Source organism: Podarcis cretensis (assembly GCF_951804945.1).
Source record: "Podarcis cretensis genome assembly, chromosome: 14".
Classification (NCBI taxonomy): Eukaryota; Metazoa; Chordata; class Lepidosauria; order Squamata; family Lacertidae; genus Podarcis; species Podarcis cretensis.
Window position 1 is genome coordinate 3,900,174 of NC_137183.1, and position 26,275 is coordinate 3,926,448.

Genomic DNA, 26,275 nt, shown 5'->3' on the forward strand with positions numbered 1-26,275 from the left:
GTCCTGGATGTCCTGCTTCCACCCCCTCAACTCTGCTGCCTCCTCCAGGCTGGCTTGGGAGCAACTCGGTGTCTCAGCTGCTCTGCCACCACCGCTGTGCTCCCAGAAATGGCCGCAGCACATCTGGAAGCACACACCTGGAAGCAGGAAACCACTTCTGGAGACCATGGTGAAGCCAAGGAGGCCGCAAGAAAGCCGTGAGGAGGCCAAGGCCTGGCCATTGCTGTGGCGATGGTGGCAGAGGAAAGGAGCGAGAATGTGAAGGTAAGGCAAGGTGGGGGCAGCGGGGGGGGGGGGGCAGGAGAGGCTGCTGCACAAAGACTGGGTGGTGGCGGTGGGAAAGAGTGCAGAGATCAGGTGAGAGCAGAGACTGGGCTGGCGGGGGTGAGAAGGAGTGGGGAGATTGGGCAGCCTCAATTTTGCCCTCCCAAAATGTTAAGAGGCTATGCAATAATATTAATATTGCTGCCTATCGCAAGGTTGGCTGTTTTCCTTCAGACTTTCCAAAGGTAAAGAATCTGCTCTGGAGAGAAAAAAGTGCATCATTTCAGCCACACAATTATGCCATGGCAATGGAATGAGGGGCGAGGACTCTTCTGCTGCAGTCTCAGCAACCTAGACATCCATTTCAAGATGCTGTTTCAGTTAACCTGCTCTCATGCCGTGTCCATACCTACTCTCTTGCCATACGTGTCCTTCTGAGTACGTGTTGCAGGAACAGAAAATCAGGGCTTGGCCCTGTTGAATCAATAGGAGCAGCTGGAGAACCTGAGATTCTTTCTGCAAAATCCATCAAAGCAGCCAGTTCAGGAGGCATAAGTGCTTGCTGGTCTTTTTGGCTCCCCCACCCCGTACCCCAGCAGTCCCTTATCAGAGCCCTGCAGGTGTTGGTAGGCAACCCAGGGCCACCTGTAAGGACATCATAAGGAAGTGGCTCTCTGTTTTAAAAAAGAAACCTCTGCTCTGCCTAACAAGCACTCACTTCAAATAGTTGATGTAGATGTACCGGTAAATCTTCACCAGGCTGCCCATGACAGAGACAGTGCAGGCACCCACCAGCTCTGCAAGGAAGCAAAGATCAGAAAGGGGGCAGGGTTCAGTGGGTGGGAAGGCCCCAGGGAGGAGGAGAAGCTCAACCTGCAAGAGGGAGTCCACAAGATTGGAGCCCCAGGCCAGGCTGGGGAAGGTGGGCAGTCAGGAGCCCAGGTAGGAGTAGAGGCTGGAGAGCATGGTAGTACCCAAGGGCAGGGTGAGGTGAGGGCCTCAACCCTGGCCTTCCTCTTCCTCCCTCTCCTCTGAGGAGGCTCACAGCTGCAGTCTCAAAGGTCTGCTGTGGAGGGCTGACGAGAGCCCAGGGACCTTGCGGTGGTGGTGCTGCTGCTGCTGCTGCTATGGTAAATCATTTCTGTTGCTTTACCCCTCCGGAGGCCGGTGAATGGCCCAAGGACACCCAGTGGGAAATAGAACCCTGGGCTCCCAAATCCTAGTCTGAAAATGGAAATCAGGAGGAAGGGTCCAGACCCTGAAACCTGGACTGGTACTCCTGGCCTGGCCCTCTGGCTCATTATGAGTTATGTTAACCTTGGAATCCCCTCAAAAACCTCAGACACCATTTTGTGCTAATTTTGTGCCTCTGCCTCTAAGTGTACACCTGAATTTTCAAATGGGGGTCCTTGTTATCACCCCAAACCCAGCATTTTCATATCACCTCAAAATCTCAGCTACCACTAACATTTTATAAAATATATTTTATATTCTATAAGTAATTTTATAGGATGAAAAATTGTTGGCACCACCATTTGTGACAGAAAACTGAATGAATGAGCTTTTTAGGGGAAGTTTTGCTCTTAAAGAGCAAGCAGAGGACTTCTATCTGATCTCAGCTCTGTGGTGCTTAGCGCTAAAAATGGATATAAGTGATCCCTCTGTCTGCTCTTTAAGGACTTTTCTTGAATCTTTATTTCCATATATCAATTGGGATGATGGGCAGGTGGGCAGGTCTTGTTGAGACAGGACTGGTGGGTCAGATTGAGGGACATGATGGGCCAGATTTGGGTCTACACCAGGGGTCAGCAAACTTTCTCAGCAGGGGGCCGGTCCACTGTCCCTCAGACCTTGTGGGGGGCCAGACTATATTATAAAACAATAATAATGCGAGAGCCCCACGAGCCCCAGTGACTGCTTACCTGCGAGCGGCAGGGGCTGGCGGCGGAGGGACAATGAGTGGCGTGTGAAAGGGCTCTGGAGAGGGGCTGCTTCAAATGGCAGCTGCTGCTGCTGCTGCTGGCTCCAATAAAGCCCAGTCCCCTTCCTCCTCTAGGCAGGGCGGGGAGAAGCCAGGAGGCGCGAGGGAGGAGGTGCAGGCACCGTGTGAGGGAGAGGGAGGGAGAGGGAAAGAATGCACAAGTGCTGGCAACCCACACAATTCCCAGATTCCCAGACAATCTGCGGACCAGATCCAGAAGGCAATTGGGCCTGATCCAGCCCACGGACCTTAGTTTGCCTACCCATGGTCTACACAGACAGGCAGTGGTTCTCTGAGGATTCAGTGAGGGGTGTTTCCCAGCTGTGCCTGGGCATGTCATAAATTGAACCTGGGACCTTCAGCATGCAAAACAAGAGCTCTGCCACTGAACTACAGCTCAAGTCAACAGGGATTCTACACAGCTGTGACAGCATTGGAAAATAATCCAAATGTTCCTGAGCCTGATCATGCCCAAATATACTAGAAATGGCACCCCTGATTGTCACCCTTTGCCATTCAAAGTGTGTTGCTATGAAATATAAATAGAGCTGTGTTACATTAGCAACCTTACCACACTTTCGCAGCATGCAGTTTTCTCCAAAGAGCCTACATTGCAAATGACTGGCACTTCCCATTCTGTAATTGCCTCTGTAGTGGAAGCTCTCAATTTGCCAGGCTCCATCAAAACAGCTGTGCACTGTGGCTTAATGCAATTGACTTGAGCTGTGTGGTTTTATATCAGGTGGGTCACAGGCTGTGACCTTAAGGTCAAGTTAAGGAACTTGAGCTCATGGTGCATCCTCTCTTTCTTGACTGTAACTGACAGAGCAACAGAGTCAAATGCAGAGGCAAGTGCATTCCCAAGAACCAGGTGTTTCTGGTTCCTTTGAAGGGGATCCATATGAGGAGGTACTCAGTGGCAGAGCCTGCAGAATGTCCCAGGTCAAGTTTCTGGCAACTTCAGGGAGAGAAGGGATTAATAAGCAGGTGATGGAGAAGTCCTCTCTCTGCTTGAGCCATTGGGAAGCTCACAAACAGTATGACTCAGTAAAAATCAGTTGCATTGTGCACATTTGAAGAAAGATCCTTAGAAGATCTTGTAAACAGCCAGAATGATCCCTCTGCCCCTCACACCAATTGAAAGCAAAATTTGTTCAAAACTCATTAACTCAAAAGTAGCTTGTGTCTTTGTATTCGTATTCTTCAGAATGTGTAACAACTGGAGCTTCTGTCACCAGGATAGATTCAGGTCACGTGCAACTGTTCTCTGTTGTTCAGTAGTGACTGGTTCCCAGAACATGACTCCGTCCATACAGCTGCTGTGTGATTTAGGGCTGTGCAAGTGATGCGCACACACTGGGTGCTGAGCCGAGGGGGCACCATCTCAAAGCCAAGTGAGGTGCTGGACTTTGGGAAGGAGGCGTGAGGCTCTGGCAGGGTCCTAGAATCCTCCCACCTACTTCCCAAAGGATGTAGGAGGGCTCCAGGATCCTGCCAGGGCCTTGTGCCTCCTTCCCAAAGCCGGGTGCCTCCTTACCTACCTTTGGGAAGGCAGCATGAGAGCTGGTGGGGGCCCCACAGAATTTTGGCCTTGCACAGGGCACCATACTCTCTAAGTTTGCCACTAACATGACTCATCCCTAACATTACTATTGATTTTTTGCTGCTGCTGCTGCTGCTGTTATTTATGGTTTAATTCCTGCACTTTTTTTTACAGTAAACACTTTTGTTGTTTTTACAGTTAAGTGGGATAGCAATTTTTAACAACATAGCTAACACAACACTATTTAGTTCAGAGTATCTTTCAAATTTGCCTGATTGCCAGCTGCTTTGGGAATGTAATGATACTTAAAACTCTTTAAAGCAATATATCAGAACATTGCTTCTACTGTGCAGTTTCCCTTGGTGCTCTGTGCATGTCTGAAAGCAATTTCCATGTTCAGGGAGTAGGATCCTAGATTGAATTAGAAATTTAGACTGGATGCAAGGGGCCCCTCTTCCTTCTGTGGCCCCTGGGTCTATCCCTGATGAAGCAGCAGAGCGTTCTAGCAAATTACTGGAGCACAGTGTGGACAAAATTAGGAACTTTATTCTGGGTCAGCCTTCCCCAGCCTCCACCTTGCTTCCTCCCTGAACACTGACCATGCTGGTTGGTGCTGGATAGCTGAGTGCTCTGCAAGGGACAGGACTTAACTTGGAATGCAAATGTTCTTAAAAGGAAGCAATAGACAAAAGTGACATTCCTATTGTTGAAGGCTGAACTGGAGGGAAGGGCCATAACTCACCTTGCATACAGAAGATCCCAAGTTCACTCTGGCATCTCCAGGAAGGGCTGGGAGAGACTCCTCGGAAACCCTGGAGAGTCCGTCTTGACAATACTGAGCTGGATGAACCAATGGTCTGCCTTTGGCCTGATCCAGAAGACAGACACGTATGTCTGGAGCCTGCACAGAATCTGTCTACTGAGCTAAGGCATTGAAGGGACAACAACAGCCCTGCAACAACTGGCAACTGGCCCCAAATCGACAACAATCTCTTTTTTAGAAAATGGCCATGAAGGCTGGCAATCTCAGTAGAATACAGTATAAGCAACTGTATGAACTTCCGTTACTTTTTATTAGATATTAGTGTTACTTCTGTTAGATGCTATTTTTGTGATTGCACTTTACATTTTTAAAAATTGTTTTCAATGTTCTATTTTAAATCGTTGTAACCCACCCTGGGACCTTAGAGTGGAAGGTGGTTAATAAATTAAAACAGCAACAAACAAACAACAGCTGAGTTGTAGTTGTTTTGACTAAGAGGTTTCCTTACTCATCAAATAGGAGAGAAATATGGATTTGTATTTATTTCAGCATCTGTATGCTATATGCTGTGACCTGCTTTTGTCTGTCTGTCTGTCTGTCTGTCTGTCTGTCTGTCTGTCTGTCTCTCTCTCTCTCTCTCTCTCTCTCTCTCTCTCTCACACACACACACACACACACACACACAGAATGAACTGAATGAGAACTGATACTGTATATGGCAAGCACTGACAACTCCACACACAACTTGCGCTTCTCAACAACCTTTGCCTAATTGCAAAGGCTACCACCCTGTCACAAAACATTCTCCTTGCCTGGCATGTTTAATTGAGCTCCTGAGAGGCAGCATCAGGAAGACCAGAGAGATAAATTACAGGGAGTTCCATTGGTTCCCCCAAGAATCCATTGATGTTTCATAAATCCAAGTCAGGACAAATCCAATTGAGTTACCATGCTGAATTAACTGACATCTAAATGGCATTCATGTCTACAAATGGAATAATTAGAGGCCCGAAAATGGGATACATCAAGAGTTATCCCAAGTGGCAATAGCGATGCATTTGCATTCATGCAATCAACTGTGCTTTTAAAAAAATGAAAATAACAGAAAATAACAGAAAGTCATAAAAAGAGGGGGCAGATGTAAGACTGAAGTTGGGGCTGATAACCAGATTTTTATTATTATTATTAAGGTTAAACAAGAACCCCCTCCGGGTTAATGTTAATTACATCTCTGTGCCCTTTTTAATTATTATTTATTACAAAATATTCTTCCTTGCCCTGATTTCTTCATACTTTGCTTAAGGATACACCACAGCTTTGGGTTTTTGTTCTCCAGCAATGAAGACAATACTCTAAAAGAGTTCTCCTTTGTTTCTGGAGTTTCAAGGTGAATGCTAGCTGTACAAGACAGACTAGTCCTCAGCACTATTAATAATGTTTCCCATACTGTGTGGGGCAGTCACTTCAAAGGAACAGCATTTTACAAGTCAAGGAGAGAATGTGCTAGAGACTTGCAGTATTTTTGCAATACCTGATTGACTTTAGCTATGCCTGAGTACATAAGAGGGCCCTGCTGGATCAGGCCCATCTAGTCCAATATCCTGCTCTTACAGTGGCTTCCTGCAACAGTGCTGCTTTCACAGATTGAAGCGGTTAAGCAGGGATATATGTGGTAAGGTGATCTTGCAGGTAAGCTGGTCCTGAGTTGTTAAGAACTTTGTAGACTTATCTAAAAAATATGTTGCTTTTGGGGGGGGGGGAGAAGGATAGCTCAGTGGCAGCCTACTTGTTTTGCACGTAGAAAGGCTGAGATGGCTTACATCTCACAGTAATATCCATGATGTCTGTCATGCACCATGCCTCTGAATGTCAGTTGTTGAGAATCATAAATGGGGAGTCTACTTGAGAGGCTCAACCTGTGATTCAAGCTGGTTGCTCTAGCTTCAAGACCACATGGCTCTCACAAGCCACTCCTATGAGTTCTTGTACCAATAATTTAGGAACTTTCATCACTTTGTAACCAAGCCAAGTTTTACTGCCTGTGTGACTTTTTCTGAATGCTATATGGAAAAGCACATGAACCTGATCTTTGGAGAGTTTGTAAGCAAACCATTTTTAACTTACCAAACGTGATCTTTTTCAATACTTGGGAAAGAGGAAAACTTTGAAACTCCCTTTAAAGGAAACATGTAATGTTTTTCAACCCATATTTCCATGCTTTACTTTGCTTCATGTTTTGTGAACCTCTGCTGGGGTTCTCAGCAGGGTTTCTCAGCAGAGAGCACTTGCCCCAAACTTGGATCGGGGCATATAGGAATTCTCTTCTCTCCCCCCCCTCTATATATACAGTGGTACCTTGGGTTATGTTACCTTCAGGTAACATAGTTTCGGTTTGTGAATGCGGCAAACCTGGAAGTGCGCAGAAGCGGTGCCTCTGGATACGGACTTTTCGGGGTAAGTACGGACCCCCGGGATGAATTAAGTTCGTATCCGGAAGGTCTACTGTATATTTCTCCTGCACCAACCGTATCTTCATGGAGACCCTATTCTTTTTGCCACAGTTTTCAAGGCATGCTCCCAAAATAGTGGAAGAATGTACTACATACCCACTGCTTACATTACAGGGCAAAATTGAGCGAGGTGGTAGAGCTATTTGCATTTTGCCAAACAGGAACTTTAGAACTGTGAAACTGCGGGAAGGGAAGCTTTAACGTTTGCTGAATGAAAATTATCTCTGCCGCCTGCCTCCTACTCCAAAGGCTGCAATTTGTTTTGTACACATCAGTTTTTCCTTGGAAGTCTAATGGACACTTCAAGAGTGGGTGGTCACTGGGAGAATGGTACAATGGTGTGTGTGTGAAATTCAGATGTAAGAAAACAAAAGAAGACAATGAAAGGACAACTGAATCAACTGAAAATCCCCAACATGCTTTGAAAAATGTTATTGTGCCTGCTGAAAGGGTTAACTCCCTCCCCAAGATAGCAGGTCCTGACCAGGATTCTCCCTCTCCTTTTAAATTTGATTCCACTCTGCACCACTTATATCCTTTAAATGGTAGAAATCGAACTCATCGTGGAACTATTTGTTTTACATTTTTGTTCCCAAATAATAAATTTTATCAATTTGCATTGATTGCCGCCTAATAAAAAAACTCTCTAGGTGGTATTACACAGTGAAATAGATAAAATTAAGACACCATAGAATAGCAGTGTGGGTGAACTTTTTATTTTTATTGTGAGATAAGGTGAAGGTATACAGTAACTATAATATGCAGCATAAATTGAAATTTTGAGGAAACCATGGAGGGAGGGAGGGAAAGTCATAGGTATCATGATTGATTGCTAAATCTGAAATGCTGCTGAATTGTTTATTTGTTGAAAAATTATTTTTAAAAAATAAAAAAGAAAGAAATTAAAATGCAATACAACAGGTAAAAAAACACAACCCAATAAACCATTAAAAACAAACAATAGTGCAACAGTAAAATCTGGCCATAAAATCTGGCACAGACACAATTCAAACTCCCAGTCAAGTTACAAAGCCAAAACCCCAATATTCTGCTGAGATGAAAATGAAATAGCAGTGATGCCAAATAATATTAGAGATGTGAAAAGGCCTGGGAGAACCAAGTACATATGTCTTGTTGTTATTAGTATATAGTATAATTAGTGTGTGGTATTTTACAGAGTACAGGAGCACAATACAAAATTCAGGGAGATGGCAGTGAAGTTGAGAGAAGCTGAGGCAGGACTCAACAAGAGAAGCAAGAGGTATTATTTCAGTCCATCAAGGGCTGTATGAGGAGAGGAAGACAGGTCACAATCCTGGACATGTGAATTTAGCCACACATAGTTCAACACATAGTTCATACATCCTAGTAACTATTTCTTTACTTGTATTTTTATATTGTATTTTATTCTGTGAACGACCCAGAGATCTTGTGATGAAGGGCGGTATATAAATAAAATAAAAATAAAAATAAAAATAAATTTAGGGCCAGCCTTGTGGTTTAAACTCCTTGCTTCATTTGAAAGCATGCATGACCCAAACTGTGTGCATATCTTAAACTACAGTGAAGCTGTGATCAAATCAACATAGCTACTTGAGATAATGGATTCCTCTAATTCAGAAACCAGTCTAATTTGCATGCATATTTTATTTATTGCACCAATTAAGTTTGGCAAATACTTTGCAACGAGGTTCCTATGACCTCATAATTTACCATTTCTCCTGGGACAACAAGCCCAAATTAGCACTTTCTGAATAATTTTGCAATTTCCCCTCCAGGAAAAAGAAATACAATTTTACCTTAATGGATTTATTGTTTGCACATACCTTGCCTTTTACTAATTTTCAGTCCAATCTGTAGCCCAGCAAAATAGGTATAGCTTGTTTTAAATAAGCTTAGCTCCTGCGAAGTCCATGAGAGTAATTCAGTTTACAATGAACTACTTTTTTGTATGTATAACCAACACTGGTCTGGGAACATTCCTTGGATATTTCATGCTTGCTTTGACAAAATATCCAATATCCAATGTTTTAGCAATGAGCCTTGCAAGATAACAATAGCAATCAGGAAACGTTTTGGGGGGCGGCGGGGGGAAGCACTGGGTGTTCCTTTAGAAAAAGAAAGCATTAAAATAAATGGCCCAAACCAGGCTGTTGTGACACTAATTTTTGATGTGCAGACATTTTCCTGGATTGTTCTTTGTTTTGTTTGAAGCATTTGGTATTCTGACTTTTATAGGGGCGTTGAGAAAGGGGGAAGTTGGTGAGGGATGGGACGACCTTTCTGCAAGTCTCCACAACTTCTGACCTCAAAGAAGAGCCCCCCCTCCCCATCACACTCATTGTACACCAAGCCCTGTATATCCTTGCAGTCTCTGGCAGGTGACCTCAAGGTGCTGGGTTTCAAGCCATCCCACACACCTGGTGGACAAAGTTTGCTTTAGCCTCTAACCCAGGGCTCAGCAAACTTTTTCAGCAGGGGGCCGGTCCCGTGTCCCTCAGACCATGTGGGGGGCCGGACTATATTGGGGGGGGAGAGAATGAATGAATTCCTATGCCCCACAAATAACCCAGAGATGCATTTTAAATAAAAGGGCACATTCTACTCATGTAAAAACATGCAGGCCAGATTGAGAAGGCGATTGGGCCAGATCCGGCCCCTGGGCCTTTGTTTGCCCACCCATGCTCTAACCCTTCATTTCCTTTGCACTGTGCTCTTCATGAACTTTATCTCCCACCACAAAATTTAGGCTTTAAAAGAGATCCAGTGCTTAATTGCTGTGGACTCCAGCCGCTGGTGTTGTGTAGGCGTGGGTGTGTGAATCACAGCTGTGCACAACAACCAAGTCTTGATTTGAATCCGTATCTGTAGCATTTAGAAGCAACTTGATCTGTTTCAGACCTGCTCCGCGTCATTCCAATTCAATCCAATCTCCAAGTCTGTTCTGTAAAGCTGGAAGTTCTGTTTGCCCCTGTTGACTATGAAGGGGAATCTAAAAATCATTCCCAGCCTTCACACAAATTTATGAAATTTGCAGGCAAGCGAGCCCCTTCAGAGGCTTTAACCTGCCAATTTTCAGGCAGGTGCATCCAGAGGATTTTATGTAGGAACATTTTCATTTTTTAAAGTCTCTAACTTTTTATTTTCTGCCAGAATTCGGGCCTAGTTACCTCTTCTGAGGGGATGAAGCCTGCCAAAATCCAGAAAGTGCAGCTGTTTCCCTGCAAGAGCAGGCTTTGCCATTTGGGGGTTTCTTTGTGGGCCAGCAGTTTGAAAACAGGAAATGAGGGAGGTGTCCCTGTGTCAGAAATCTGCCAAATTTCGGGCAAATGACTCCAGGTGCTATTGTGCTAGGTGATTTACCTTTTTATTAATAAACTGGAAAAATCACATTTTTTTATCTACTGCCTCTCCCTTTTCGGCAGTACCCTCTGTGAAGATAATGAAAGACTTAGAATTTGTAGTTATTTGCTAGGAAAAGAACAATTGATAAAGTATCAGGCCGCCACAGTTAAGTCACAGTTAAAGCTCTGAAGAGAATGGGAAAACTCTTGTTTTCTTCAGTGACAGAAACAGGGACTGAAGACACACCTCTTTGCCCTGGCTTTCAACATTTGAGATTTATACTTTTGAACTCGCCTTATTTTTGTAATATTATGTTATTTTTAATATTGTGCTTTATTATTGTAACCTGCCCTGGGACGACAGGGCAACAAAGGCAACCAAAAGATCCCTCCCCCTGGAACAGGCTCAGAAAATAATTCACTGTGATTAAAAGCTAGACCTGTCTGTCAAAATGAAAGCGCCAGCCCCATCCCCTCTCCTTTCCCTCCCGGGGGTTTCCTCCGTGAGCTCGATTTTTGTGCCTTGAAAAAAACAAGGTCGTGTGCTTAACTTTTTGGAAAAACTGAGGCCCCAGAGCGCCATGGAAGCTTAGAGGCTCCCTGATCTGCCTTGCTAATGGTGCAATGCCAAGGAGGCCTGTGAGATCAGGACCCAACACAGCCTAATTCACCTCATTATCAGAGGAACATGCCATGTGCCTGGGAGTTGTAGTTCACTCCGTACTGGAAACCGCCTCTCTACCTTGTCAAGCTTTCAGGCTTTGTTGCAGACCTTCCAGAGGTCCGTCATTGTCCAAAACAGGTTGCTGGATTAGGTCCCAAGTCTTCTGCATGTCCATTTAAATGGGTGACTCTGGGTTCCAGAATTATAAAAGAGAGGGGAAAACATTCTATGCAACTCTTATCTGGTTTTCTTCTGGGGCAGGCACACACCAGATGAAAAGACGGCCATATTTTGTTGTTGTTGTTTATCAAATTTCTATTCTATATTTAGTGTGAGGAGATACTGAAATATTTTTATTTTATTTTATTTTATTTTGAAATATTGGATTGGGAGCCATGTGTTTTATATCAGTTTGATGTTATTTATTGTTGTAACTATAATATAAAGGCTTTTTTAAAATAGAGAAATGTTTATTTGCTTTTTCTTAAGGGAAAATCTCCTGAACATTCAGCACCTGTGACGCAGATAAACAAAGTTAGTCTAAACCTGAGGAATACAAAATTGTTTATATGTAATAAAACATGACGGTGCCGATTTAGATAATGCACAATGGACTTTATTAAATTACCTTTGCATTTGTAATCATTTCTGGGTGAGTGAGGGTGAGATTTGTGGTGGTTCATTTCAAAAAAGCAATAAAATCATTACTTTTTTTAAAGGAAAATATTAAAGGTTCGACATGATTGACATCTTGTCAACTGGACTACATTTGCCATGGCACAATTTTTTTTTGAACAGAGCAGTTGACAGTTGACAAGATTTGCTGACTATGATTCAGACGTGTTCTTCATGCAATACATGACACCACTGTTAATGCAGGACACAGCCTAAGTGATTGTTTATCAGTATACAAAATACAGAGTAAAACTGTCCCAGAGGAGCTGCAGCCTGAATAGTATTAGCCGTGCTTTAAACTGCAATGAATTCCCAGTCTGATTCACGATGAGGTTTCAATTTATACCACATTTAGAGTACTCCAGGTTCAAGTAATCACTGCAGTAATTAGCTTACTTCCAGTCCTCCAAAATAAACCCACTAATTTTTGCAATCAGCCTTCATTTGGTTAATCACCAGTTTAATTGATTTAATTACTTTGATCTGCAAAATTAGTCAAGTGTAAATACTGTTTTGTAAACAGACTTTAGCTCCAAGCTGTAATATAGGGAATTCTAATTCAAAGCTAGAGTTAATAATAAAACCAACACACACAATTTTGTCGTGGTATCCAGCAGTTTTAAGTCTCCAAGACACAGATTCATGTTTTGCTGGAGTTTGTTGAATATTCTGTAACGACACTGACAAAACAGACTGGATACCTCTCGGAGCGTTTTCTAGGCCCGATAAAACAATTCCCCATGCAAACAAGCACAAGTCTTCCTTTTGCTGTGCAAAACAATTAACTCTGCAAACGCTTTTTTAAAAAGCAATGCTTAAAGGTGTTTAAATGAGGCTTAATTAAAGCGTAGCATTAAATTGCTGTTAACGCCATTGTAAGCCATGCATGGTTACTGAAAACAACTGCTTGCATTGGACAAAGCTGGTAAATAAATTCTCTAGCCTTGGGATGGCTAGCTTCTGAATTTGTGGGGAGCCAGGGTCAGAGGTACATTATCCCAGACAAACTGACTTGCTCATAGGATACTGGGTTCCATAACTGGGTACTCACTAGGGGTGGGAATAGGCAAATCCACCCATTTTTGTTTATCTCATTTTTCCAATCTTAAGCTCCGTTCTCCACATTTCCACAGCAGTCTGCAATTATTATTTTTACTTCTCCATGAAAAATTACCAGCATTTTAGTGTGAATTTTTCCTATTATTATTATTTGCTTTTCCTGCTCTTCCTCCTCCTCCTCCTCCCAACCTGTCTGCAGACTGGGACTTAAGGGGGCTTACACAAATTAAAACAACACACATAAAATGCTAAAAGCATATGAAAAATACTGGTAATAGTTAAAAAGTAATTAAAGTATAATAGAATGAAAACAGTCTTCACTTGATGGCCGAAGGAGAACAAGAAGGGAGCCAGTCTACCTTCTCTAGGAAAGGAGTTCCAAAGTCTGGGAGAAGTCGCCGAGAAGGCCCTCTCCCACATAACTAACGTGTGCTTGTGAGGGTGGTGGGCCGAGAAAAGCCCCCCCCCCCCCAAGTTCTCAGAACCCAGGCAGGTTCTTATGGGAGAATACAGTCCTTTAGGTAGCCTGGGACTAAGCCTTATAGGGCTTTAATGATCATAACCAGCACTTTGAATTGTGTTTGGAAACAGACAGGTAGCCAGTGAAGCTGTTGCAACAAAGGAGTTGTATGCTCCCTGTACCAGCCCTGCTCAAAAGTCTGGCTACAGCTCTTTGGACCCATTGAAGTTTCCAAGCACTTTTCAAAGGCAACCCCATACAGAGTGTGCTAAAGGACCCCATAACGGTTAAGTCCAGCCAAAGGCGACTATGGGGTTGTGGCACTCATCTCACTTTTCAGGCCAAGGGAGCCGGCGTTTGTCCACAGACAGCTTTTCTGGGTCATGTGGCCAGCAGGACTAAACTGCTTCTGGTGCAATGGAACACTGTGACAGAAACCAGAGCACACAGAAATGCCATTTACCTTCCCGCCAGAGCAGTACCTATTTATCTACTTGTACTGGTGAGCTTTCGAACTGCTAGGTTGGCAGGAGCTGGGACAGAGCAACAGGAGCTCACTCCGTCATGGGGATTCGAACCACCGACCTTCCGATCGGCAAGCCCAAGAGGTTACGGTGTGCTACAGTAATCTAAAATGGGTGTAGATGATATAAACCTTTTTGCAAAGCTCTGGGTTGAAGAATGGTATTGCAGAATTTGGAGAAGTGTAAATTTCAACGGCTCGTGGTATCTTTCAGGAAGTGCAAATTTGGCAGATTCATCTTCAGGTGTGAACTGACTGCCTCCCCCTCTGCAGGAGGTTGGGTTCAATGATATGAAAGTCATTCACTCAGGAGCAGCATCCAAATACATATATTTGGATATCTACAAAACCCAAACAGAGATGTATCATTAAAGCTTGGAATAAATGTGTATTTTTCTTGCAACTATATATTTCCTTTGCAGGTGAAATGGTGAGGAGACCTTTGATTATTATTTCTTGTTGATTTTATCATTTGGATATTTTAAAGAGCTGGCTGGTTGGTTTGTTGGTTGTAAGTCACTTTGGGTTGCCTTGGACAAGATAAAGTGACTAAGCAAATTTAATACATACATACATACATACATACATACATACATACATACATAGTTGTTTTGCTGATTTCCGAACATTTTACTGTTTTATTCTCTTTCTGAATTTCTGAGGTTGTTGTTGTTGTTGTTTTTACAATTGATCAATGTATAAGTTTTATGAAATAAATATTTAGATCTGTCTCACTAAAACCAAAGGAGCTTAGTGGGTAAGACAGTCCAGGATCTAGGATCTTTCCTTCCAGCAGAAGGCATAGGAAGATGCCTTGTGCCCAAGTCAGAGCCTTGGCCCATCTAGATCTGCACTGTCAACATGAATGGGCATCGGCTCTCCAGGTTTTGAGGCAGGAGTTTATTTATTATGTATTCCATCTGTACCCTGCCTTTCCCCCCAAGGAGTGGTGTACATGGTTCCTCCCTTCCTCATTTCATCTCCACAACAACCCTGCAAGGGAGGTTAGGGTAAGAGGCAGAAACTGGCCCAAGGTCAAAAGGGTACTGGAACTGATTCAAGAATTTGGACAGGTAGCAGGTTTTAAGTTGAATGAAATGAAAACTAAGGTCTTAGAGAAAAATTTAACTGTGAATGAGAGAGAGAAGTTCCAGGAGGAGACAGGATTAACATTGGTTAAGAAAGTGAGATATTTACGGGTTAACATGACTGCTAAGAATGTGAACTTGTTTAAGGATAACTATGAAAAATGTTGGACTGAAGTGAAAAAGGACTTAGAAATATGGTCAAATTTGAAGTTATCATTGCTAGGTTGAATTGCTGCGATAAAAATGAATGTATTGCCAAGGATGTTGTTTTTGTTTCAAACTTTGCAAATTTTGGACAAGATGGATTGTTTCAAGAAGTGGCAGAGAGATATTTCCAGATTTGTCTGGCAGGGCAAGAAGCCTCGAATAAAATTTAAGATATTAACTGATGCTAAAGAAAGAGGTGGATTTGCCCTGCCAGACCTTAAACTTTACTATGAATCAGCTGCTTTTTGCTGGCTGAGAGAATGGCTGCTTCTTGGAAACACTGATGTGCTAAACTTAGAAGGTTTCAACAATGTATTTGGTTGGCATGCATATTTGTGGTATGATAAGGTAAAAGCACATAAAGCGTTTAAAAACCATATTGTTAGAAAAGCACTGTTTAATGTTTGGATAAGATATAAGGATTTGTTAGAAAATAAAACCCCAAGATGGTTGTCACCAATGGAAGCGAAGGCACAGGAAAAAACTCAATATGGAGGCCAAATGGCCGAAATATTGAGAAATTTTGGAACAAGATGGAGACAGAGTAAAACTGCAGAGCTTTGAAAAATTAAAGAACAAAGTGCGAGATTGGCTCCATTATTACCAAAAAATGGAGGCATATAACTTGGATAAAAAAGTTGGCTTCCAGGTGGAAAAATCAAAATTGGAAACAGAATTGTTAGATCCTAAAATTAAGAATTTGTCAAGAATGTATAACTTGCTGTTGAAATGGAACACTCAGGATGAAACGGTGAAATCTGCTATGATTAAATGGGCACAAGATGTTGGACATAACATTATGATGGCTGACTGGGAACAGTTATGGACCACAGGTATGAAATTTACGGCATGTAATGCCCTAAGAGAAAATTTAATGACAATGATTTACAGGGGGTATATGACACCAGTCAAGCTTGCAAAATTTACCATTTGCCCGAAAATAAATGTTGGAAATGTAATGAGACTGAAGGTACATTCTTTCACCTTTGGTGGACATGCCCAAGGATTAAGACATTCTGGGAGATGATTTATAATGAAATGAAGAAGGTATTCAAATATACCTTTCTGAATAAACCAGAGGCCTTTCTCCTGGGCATGGTCGGCCAATTGGTGCCAAAGAAGGACAGAACTTTCTTTATGTATGCAACAACAGCAGCAAGAATACTCATCGCAAAGTATTGGAAGACACAAGATTTACCCACCCGGGAAGAATGGCAGATGAAGTTGATGGACTATATGGAACTGGCGGAAATGACTGGCAGAATCCGAGACCAGGGAGAAGAGTCGGTGGAAGAAGATTGGAAAAAATTTAAAGATTATTTACAGAAATATTGTAAAATTAATGAGTTTTAGAAAAAGGGTGGAATGAAGTTATATGGCTTTAGCAGAAATGTTATAAGGAACTAGGTACAGATAGATTGTTAATGTATTAAAGGGAAAAAAACAAGGTTAGAATATGTTAAGATAAATTACAGGACAGAAAACAGAGGAAGATGGAAAGGAATTGCTGAAATAGTTAATTGAAGTGGAATACAAAAAGGGAGGCGTGAGGAAGTCGATGAAACAAGTGAATGAAAGATAAGATTGAAAATATTGGATGTGTTTTTAATTGTTCTTGTTTTGTTTTGTTAATTCAATGTTTTATGTAGTGTTTTTCTTTTTGTTTTGTATTATATTGTTTTGTTTAATTCTTTTTCTTTCTTTTTGTAATCTTTAAACTCTTAATAAATATTATTTTTTTTTTAAAAAAAAGAAACTGGCCCAAGGTCACCCAGTGAGCTTCATGGCCAAGTGGCCATTTGGGCCTGGGTCCCCCAGCTGTGGTCTAAACCACAGAGCCTAGGGATTGCTGATCAGAAGGTTGGCGGTTCAAATCCCCGTGATGGGGTGAGCTCCCGTTGCTCAGTCCCAACTCCTGCCAATCTAGCAGTTCAAAAGCACGTCAAAGTGCAAGTAGATAATAAATAGGTACCGCTTCGGCGGGAAGATAAATGGTGTTTCTGTGCGCTGCTCTGGTTTCCCCAGAAGCGGCTTAGTCATACTGGCCACATGACCCAGAAGCTGTAAGCTGGCTCCCTCAGCCAATAAAGCGAGATGAGCGCCGCAACCCCAGAGTCGCCCCCAGGGGACCATTAACCTTTACTAGTCCAACACTGTGGGCACAGGCTGTGCCATCCACTGAGCCACAGGAGGCCTCTCCTTAGGGACGAGTCACAACAAGCCACAGCAACAGTCCCTGTAGCTCAATAGTGTCTACATCAGGAGTGGGCAACCTTTCTCCCACCACAAGGGCCATGTTTGTGGTGGGCAGGATCAGAGCCCTCTCACTTGCTCTTAGCACTAGCATTCCACACCACTTCTCTCTGAAGAATTTCAAGTACTGATGATGTGAAGAAAAGAAGTCCCCATTCCACCAAACCATATATTTTCTTTTATTTATTTATTTATTTATTTATTTATTTATTTCATAAAATTAATCCACCACTTTATTGTAAAAACAACAACAACCCTGAAGGCAATTTACAAAAGAAGAAAACAATAGAATTATTCATAAAAACAGTTAAAAACAATTTTAAAATAAAATAAAATCAGTTATAAACCAAGAACAGATTAAAATGTATGTCAACTGTCTACATATATGAGTAGGCATAAAAATGCTTTTAGCAGGTGCCAAAAAGAGTGCAGTGATGGTGGCTGTCTGGTGTCAAGAGGCAGGGAGTTCCAGAGTGCAGGAACCGAGTGCAGAGTTGCATTGATTTCTTGCAAATGAAGAAGGCTATTATGTGGTGGCCGTAACAGTGCCAGTTCCACAGACTGAAGCACCCAAGTGGGCATATATGGTTGCAGTCCTAAAACACAGTTACTAGGGAGGAAGCCCTATTGAGCTCAGGATTCCCCTTTTATTGTCTGCATTTTATCGCGCTGACTTAGAATCCGATGGGGCCTTGTAAAGGACAGAAATGAACACATTGGAGTCTAGCAACAACACACTGCTATTATTGTTATTTAAATTGACAAGACACAGCCAACATTTGGTGCATTTTTAATTTCTACTAGGAAGAAGTGACAATGTTGTCACCCAGTTGTATCTGGGTTGTTTGGATGCTTCCAATTCACAGTGACCTAATGATCAAACTGAGGTGACAATATTAAGTCTGTTGTTCTGTAAAGAGCCTTCTATTTCTGCCCTAATATTAGAGAGTAATATGCACCAAACAGATTTTTTTCCAGGATTGCATCTTGTCTTTTAGACCAGATCGGCATGTTCAAAGCAATCCCACCTTTTCAATAGTCCTCCCCCACTCCCTTGAGGGCTATCATATGAATATCATTTTCTGGAGAGGAGGCAGTCTAAGCAATGAGCCCTAGGAAAAGGAAAGGGGGAAAAACAGGACCCAACAGAATAGATTACATTTTTTATCATGTTCGAGTTATTTGATTCCCCCTCCTTTTTTCTTCTTTTGCCAATGGTGCTCTTAACAGGGTTGCAAACTACCCATTGGGCACTCATTACCCAGCACAGGAGAGGGGGTTTCCTTGTAAATATGCATTAAACTGCGGTGGTGTTTGCCTCCACTTCATGCTGTGACTGAACTGAGGCAAAAACATGCTTGCTTGAAAGCTGTCACAGGAATGTTTTACTGGCCTGATGTTACTGTCTAGGAGACACACACACACACACACACACACACACACAGAGAGAGAGAGAGAGAGAGAGAGAGAGAGAGAGAGAGAGAGAGGTGTTAGCAGAAGAACTTATGAAGAGCCCTACAAAAGCCCAGCATCTTGTTCTCACTGTGTGACCAACGGATGCCTCTGGTAGTGGCATCCCCAGCTAGCATGGCCATTGATCTTGGTCCAGCAACATCTGGAGCACCACAGATTCCCCAACCCTGATGTATGGGAAGCCCACAAGCGAGACATGAGGGCAACAGGGCTCTTCCCAATTGGGAATCCCAGAAGCCAACATTCTGAGGTGTTCTGCCTCTGACAGTGGAGGTAATGTACAGCTAGTTGCCATTGGCAGCCTTTTTCTCTTTTTGTCTAATGCTGCTTTAAAGCCATCCCAGTGGGTTACCATCACTACCTTTTTTGGTAGTGAATTCCATATTTCTAACAATGAAGCACTGAAGATGCACTGCCTTTTGTCTGAACTGAATTTCTTCGACTTCATGTGATGACCCCACCAGATCCCAGTGTTATGTGAGAAGAAATAAAAATCTCCTCTCTGTCTGCTTTCTCCAAACCATGTTTAATTTTATGTACAACGGTACCTCGGTTTAAGAACAGACCTGTTTATGAACTATTCGGTTTACAAACTCCGCAAAACCGGTAGTGTCCCGGTTTGCAAACTTTACCTCGGTCTAAGAACGGAATCCGAACAGTGAAAGAGCACCGGCAGAGAGAGGCCTCGTTAGGGAAAGCGCACCTCAGTTTAAGAACGGACTTCCGGAACGGATTAAGTTCATAAACCAAAGTACCACTGTACCTTTATTATATCTCCCCTTTGCTCACTAAATATTCCAAACTGAATACATCCTATTAGTAAGATACTTTTACAAAACTCACAAAAATGCCATTATTAGACTTCTGCCAGCCTTTGATTAGCTATGGATTCATATCATTATTTAACAACAACAACAACCTGGGCAAGAACACTTTTAGGTCTGACCCCACCCAGCACTGCCATGCAATCTCCAGATGATTGCTCCAAGGGCTGTCTGTCCCTTAGGCTGCAAGGGGATTCCCACCCCAGCTGAAGGATGTGCTCCAGAACCTTTTGTAATATAAGAGGGTTGCATGGCAGACAGACTGATGTGGAAAGTGTTCCCTGATGGCTTGAAAGCCAGTATTCTAACTTTTAAAGCCAGGGCTACCTCTGCCTACCTGAATGCTAAACTCCAGGCAACCTTTCCACTATTTCCCCCTCTCCTCCCTCCCCCTCCCTCTCCCCCTCGCACAATGCTCCATAGTCCTTGTGTAGCTCCCGTGAATATTCAAATACTGTAATTGGAGATGATTTACATTGTTTTGAATTAGCTAAAATTCCATTGTTAAGCACAAATGCTGCTCCAGTAAATCATGGAGCTCTTAATGGGTCCGCGTGTTCAGGTTAGTGAGCCTGTTCAGATTTATCGTGCTCCCAGGGAGCTGACCAGTGTATTACGCTGCCTGCTGCTAGGTAATATGCATGACACATTTCTAGACACTAATTCATTTATTTAATAGAAGCCATATGCAAAAACAGGAGTTCAAAATGAGGCTGACAAAGAAGGTATAAAAGTTTTATTAATCCATAGCTAATCAAAGGCTGGAGGAAAGCATCTAATGGTGGCATTTACAGACCATATCAAATGTGAATAAATTATTATTTTCCCCTAAAAAAAGAGAGAGAAAGAAAACTCTTATAATAGGATGTATTTTGTTGGGGACATTTATACTTTTAATTATGGAGGCAATCAATTTACTGGAGGCAGCTGGCTGAGATAGACTTTAAAAGAATCAACTCCAAGCACAGAGAACCCTTTCCTCATGTTTCTTAAAACCTTCCCAATTACTCCTTCTGCCTGCAGATTTGTAGGGATGCCACCCAAACTCTTGGGGGTCAGAATCTTGGGTTTTAGAACCCATATCCAAATTTATTACTTCCTGGGCCACCTAACCATAGATAGTGGCCAGAGGGTGGTACTACAGCAACCAGCTTTGGAGAAGTCACAAACCACATTACTTCTGACTTGGCTTCTCAGCAGCTTCTTGGCTGGACTGTATGATATCTCCTTGTTCAGAGGCAGTCTACCACGCAATACCAGTTGCTGCAGAACAAAGGAGAGCTGTTGCTTTCAGGTTCTATTTGTGGGCTTCAGGGAGGCATATGGCTGTTCACCGTATGTCACAGGATGCTGAACTAGATGGGTCTTTGGTTTGTGCCATCTGGGATAGGTGAGTAGTTTGCCTGGCACTCGTCAACATTCTGAAGAGTCAGGAGGAATATGCCAATGGCGCAAAACTAGGAGGGAGAATTAGCACTTCAGAAGACAGGAACAAAATCTAAAGCGACCTTGATAGAGTGGGATACTGCCCTGAACCCAATTAAGTGAAATTCAGAAGAGATGAATGTGAAGTTCTCTATTTGGGGAGGGGGGAAGAATGCAGCAAGCCACTTCTGTGAGGGCTTCCACTATTTTGGGTGAACTCATAAAAGTATTATTCACATTCACAATAAAATTCTAACTTAACCAGAGAGATTAAAAATGAACAACTTTTTTTCTTATTCCATTAACACCCCCTCCCCACAAATTTCTCAAACTAGGCCAGTTCTTTAAAAAGTAAAAAACATTAGAGCTATACTGAATATTTTCCAGTTTTGATTGTTGGGTAGAAACTAGCAATTTTGGTGAGAGCAATTCCCCACCTCCACCCCCAGATAAGCACTTAGGTTGTGTGAATACTCACTCTTAGAAGATGGTGTGGAATGATTCCTGCCCACCTCAGACAGCTGCTTCTCCAGTGATGCTGCTCTCTGGGGCTGGTGCTTCTACATCCCTCTTCCTGTGATTCTGCCCAAACAGAGGTTATGCTGCAATTAGAATGATGTCACAATGCTAGGCAGAATATTACATTTAGCTACAATATGCTGTCATGGATGCTAAGTGAGATCAACTGGGAGTGATTGAAAAGGAAGGAAGGAAGGAAGGAAGGAAGGAAGGAAGGAAGGAAGGAAGGAAGGAAGGATCTTTTTTCAACTCCCCCCCCCAAAAAAAAACATGTTTTCCAAAAAAAAGCTGTGAATAGTGTCAATTCAATTTTAATAATTGTTACTGCAAGTGGTTTTGGAGAAGCCTACATTGGATTTCTCCAAAATTTCTGCTCAACGGCAACAGAAAATGTCTCAGAGATCACCATCACTGCCTTAAATCCCCAATCAAGTTAACATGCACTCCATAAACCAGCTGGACAAGCAAGACAATGTGGAAAGCCTAAAGGTTAAGTATGTATGATTGACCCTGAGGAGGCCATGTTGTACAGATCATTAAATATATCGTGCTCTTCCGCTTCAGCTGGTCGTGGAGGGAAAGTGCCCTGGGAACATTATTCGGCACTGACATCTTTCTACCTACCTTATTGTGACACAAAATCAATGCCTACCCCGTATCCCTCATTTCCTTGGATTATTGCTGGCTTTCTGCTGCTTTATGGAGCTTAGTCAGTGCAAAAACCCTAAATATTCACCCAGGAGACTGCCAAAATCTGCACTCAGATTGGGTGCATTAGCATATAGGGAAGTCCCTGCCATTGGCTGAGCAAAAGGAGGCTTTGCTTTAAGCAGCCTGATGTGTAGAAGGGGTTGGGATTGTGTCCATTGGTGCTGACTTCACCTACATGTATTCAACAGACCTTGTCACCAGGCCACATGCCTCCTGTTGTCCAAGCAATGAAGTAGAGGCATAGTTGAGCGGAATAGAAATTATACTAGTCAACCAATCCATCAGCTTCTGTATGTTCTTTCTCTTCAGTCTAGCTCTGTTCGGTTCCCCTCCCCCCCTTGAATAAAGGCCCTAGACTTGTTGCCTTCCTCTGTAGAACAAGAGAACATCAGAAGAGCACAGCTGGATCAGGACAAAGGCCCTTCTTGTCCAGAATCCTGCTCTCATAGTAATCAACCAGATGCCTATCAGAAGCTTGCAAGCAGGACCTGAGTACAACGGTGCTCTTCCAATTCATGATCTCCAGCAACTGGCATCCAGGTGCAACCCTAAACCAGATGGACCAATGGCCAGACTTGGCATAAGTCCTAAATCACTCATGGGAGATGCTATAGTCCATGGGAGCGTAAGAAGAGCTGGCTTCTGGATCAGACCAAAGGTCCATCCAGTCCAGCATCCTGTTCCCACAGTGACCAAGCAGATGCCTACAAAAAGCCCACAACCAAGGCATTACTGCTCCTCTCCCCACCTGTTCCCCCAAAACTGATCGTCCACATTTCCCATTGTCCCACAATTTCTTCCATTTAGTCTATGACTTTTAGGCATGGGTCCAAGAGGTTTTTAATTTGTCCCAGCATTTTCTACAGGGAAATCCACAAACAACAACCTGAGAAAAACACTTGCTTTTTTTCCAAATCAAGAGTAAACAGCTGGTTTTCCCAGGGAAAGCAATGGGACTAAAGAAGAACCTCTTGGACCCATGCCTGGAAGTCACAGACGAAACAGAAGTGTGGATGAGCCCTGATACATACTACCTATGATACTAGAGATAGTGCACAGTCATCAGGTCTGCCACGACCCACTGATAGTCTTATTCTACATGAGTTGGTCAACCCCCATTTTAAAACTGCCCAATATGGTATCAATCATAATATACTGTGATAGTATATTCCATAGTTTAGCTATAAAATGGGTGACTAAGACTTTCGTTTTGCCTGCCTTGACATCAGAGAAGATGTTCCAGTCCCCATGTCACTTCTAGTTTCATAACAACCCATATTTTCAGGGGTTATCCAAGGGCAAGGTCTGCATTAGGAATGAGGAATCTATGGGCTCCAGATCTCATTAGATGGTGGGTTTGGGATGGTCATATGGCCAGTGGCTGGGGTGATTGGAGCAGTGGTTCAGCAACACCTGGAGGGCCACAGGTTCGCCTCCCCTGGTCCAGCTCAAATAGATCTGAGTCTGGTTGGTACCTGGACGGAAGACCCTCTGAGAAGCAGGGGGTGGGCACAGTGTGCCATTGTCAGTTCCATTGTGGAGGGAGGGTGGGATGTAAATAAAACAAATAATCAGGAGTGATGAAGAAGACCATGATGTAGCAAGTCAAAATCCACACAGAGGTGTGACTCATTTAAAATCAAAGCCTTTGTCATCTGTTCCAGCCCTGTGTCCGCCACAACTCAACAATCCAGTGGGAAATGGCAGCTCTTTCTTTGGAACATGGCAATATTTATTGTCTAACCCGCCTGTTCACATCCGTCAGCCGTGAAAAGTCACCACTGCTTTAAAAGACGATCAGTTTTAAGTAATGCCATCCATCACAAAACAGAACAGAGTGAGCAACATTTCCTCAACTGCAATGAATTATACAAGGGTCAGCTCACTGGAGTCGCGGTTGGCAACACAAACATTGGCCTCAGGTAGGAAACCTATCTTTCCAGCTGTTCTTATCCATATGGGTTCAATGAACTGCAGACGTTAGAGGCCTTTAGCTTATCGAGTGTGGCTGCTGGAGCTATTCCATCTAACTGGCATCATAAAACAACGAGGGAGGGAGGTGAATGCAATTCATCTCCCACTCATCTGGTTGCCAACTGCTGACAGAGGAAGAAAATGGAGATGTAAGAGAAGTCGACAGATGTGGTGAAGGAAGTACAGGTGCTCCTGTATTTGAAAACAGGCAGGGATTTGAGATACATCACCTGCTACTCAGGGGCATATGGAACCTCACACTGGACTAGTTTCTTGTGCTTTGGGAAAATGTTATGGTCACTGACATCATCATCAATGCCCTTTGTCTCTTCAGATGAGACAACTGAAGCTCACACAGCATTTAGTCTTGAGCCTCATCCCCTTAACAGTGACTTTATACATGAAATACTGACTGGCTTTTTCAGGGGAGGGTGAAATGGAATATTCTGAAAGAGGGAATGGCTAAACAGCAGCACTTTGTTGCAGCCGCCACTAGTCTTCTTCCACATTTTATCTTAACACTTTGACTAAGGATGGACTTTGTTGCTTCAGTATCAAGCAAGCTTTTTCTCTCTCCCTTCCTCCTCCTTTGCTTAATATTGTTTATATACTGCTATTCATTAAAATGAATATCAAAGAGGTTTACAACAATTATACATAAAACCATACCATTAAAAACAGGTTTTTAAAAGCTAAAATCACAAATGAGCAAGCTGTTGTGGAAAGATGCCTGCATAGGCCTGACTGAGTAGAAAAGTTTTCAGCAGAAGTTGAAAAGTTGAAACAACATTTTCTGAATCTCTGTGGGTAGAGCATTGCCCCATGCTCTACCATGATGATACCAAAGGCTTGGTTTATTGTGAGTGTCAAATGAGCGTCACCAGCTCCTGCACTTGATCTCAATGATTTATATAAAGGTTCAGGACCTAAGTTGTTCAGGGCTTTGTTACTTAATTCAAAGACCTTGAACCTTCAGCCAGCACAGATGCTTTAAAATTGTGTTGCTGCTGACCAGATGTTCAGCAATCTGGCCGCCACATTCTGCATCAGCTGGAGCTTCTGAAACAAGCCCAAGGGCAACCCCACACAGAACTGTAGAGTTGGAAAGGGACCCTGAGGATCATTGAGCCATGGGCTTCCCAAACTTGGGTCTCCAACTGTTTATGGACTACAGTTTCCATCATTCCTGTTCACTGGTCCTGCTTGCTAGGGATGATGGGAGTTGTAGTCCAAAAACAGGTGGCGACCCAAGTTTTGGAAACCCTGATCTAGTCCACCTGCCTGCAATATACAGGGATCAAACCTCCAACCTTGGCATTATCTGCACCATGCTCTAATCAACTGAGCACATTGCAGTAATCCAGCCTCAAAGTTTACCAAAACATGGGCTACAGTGGTCAGGCTCTCTAGCTGATGAAGAGTTCTGGAGAAGTCCAAAGCTTGGTTGTGGTTTAGTGGTGCTTTGCTTGTTCTTGTACATGTATTGCCTGATTGTGGATTCTGAATGTCTTTGTCTTATGGACCAACACAGCTTTCTTTACTTTTTGTTCCCACGGCTTAAGAATCTTCTTTAAACATTATTTTCTTGAGTTACCTCCAGCCTCCTTGAGCAGGGATGGTGCTGGGTTTGCTACATGAGGCCCGGTGACACTCAGAGAATTGCATACAGATAACGTGGACAGACACATCCAGCGGCATCTGGAACTTTGCTACACAAGGAGTTTTAGATCATCTACCACTTTCTATACCAGACATTAAATTATGTAAATATATTAACAGACATTCAAAATATTGTAATAAAAGGCTTCCATATCCTTTCATCTCTCTCTCTCATCCTTGGGGTTTTAAGTTTTCTCTTTTATTCTTTAAGGACACACAAGGTTATCCTCTAGATTAAAAAAAAAAAAAGCACCACTATTGATATTTTAAGCCGCTAATGATGTCAGGTATCTTTTGTAGGATAGCAGTTTTTTGTTTTGTTTTGTTTGGCTGGGAGCACTGTCTGTCAACAAAGG

At 42.9% G+C, this 26,275-nt stretch overlaps 1 long non-coding RNA gene across 1 annotated transcript; it reads right to left on the reverse strand.

The window, feature by feature from the left end:
• Nucleotides 1–18,105: 18,105 nt before the first annotated feature.
• On the reverse strand, nucleotides 18,106–24,562 carry LOC307203025. The gene is made up of 3 exons (XR_013833072.1): nucleotides 24,491–24,562; nucleotides 21,535–21,638; nucleotides 18,106–18,740 (listed from the first exon to the last, which is right to left on the reverse strand). It is a non-coding gene; the product is annotated as an uncharacterized lncRNA (long non-coding RNA).
• Nucleotides 24,563–26,275: the final 1,713 nt, after the last annotated feature.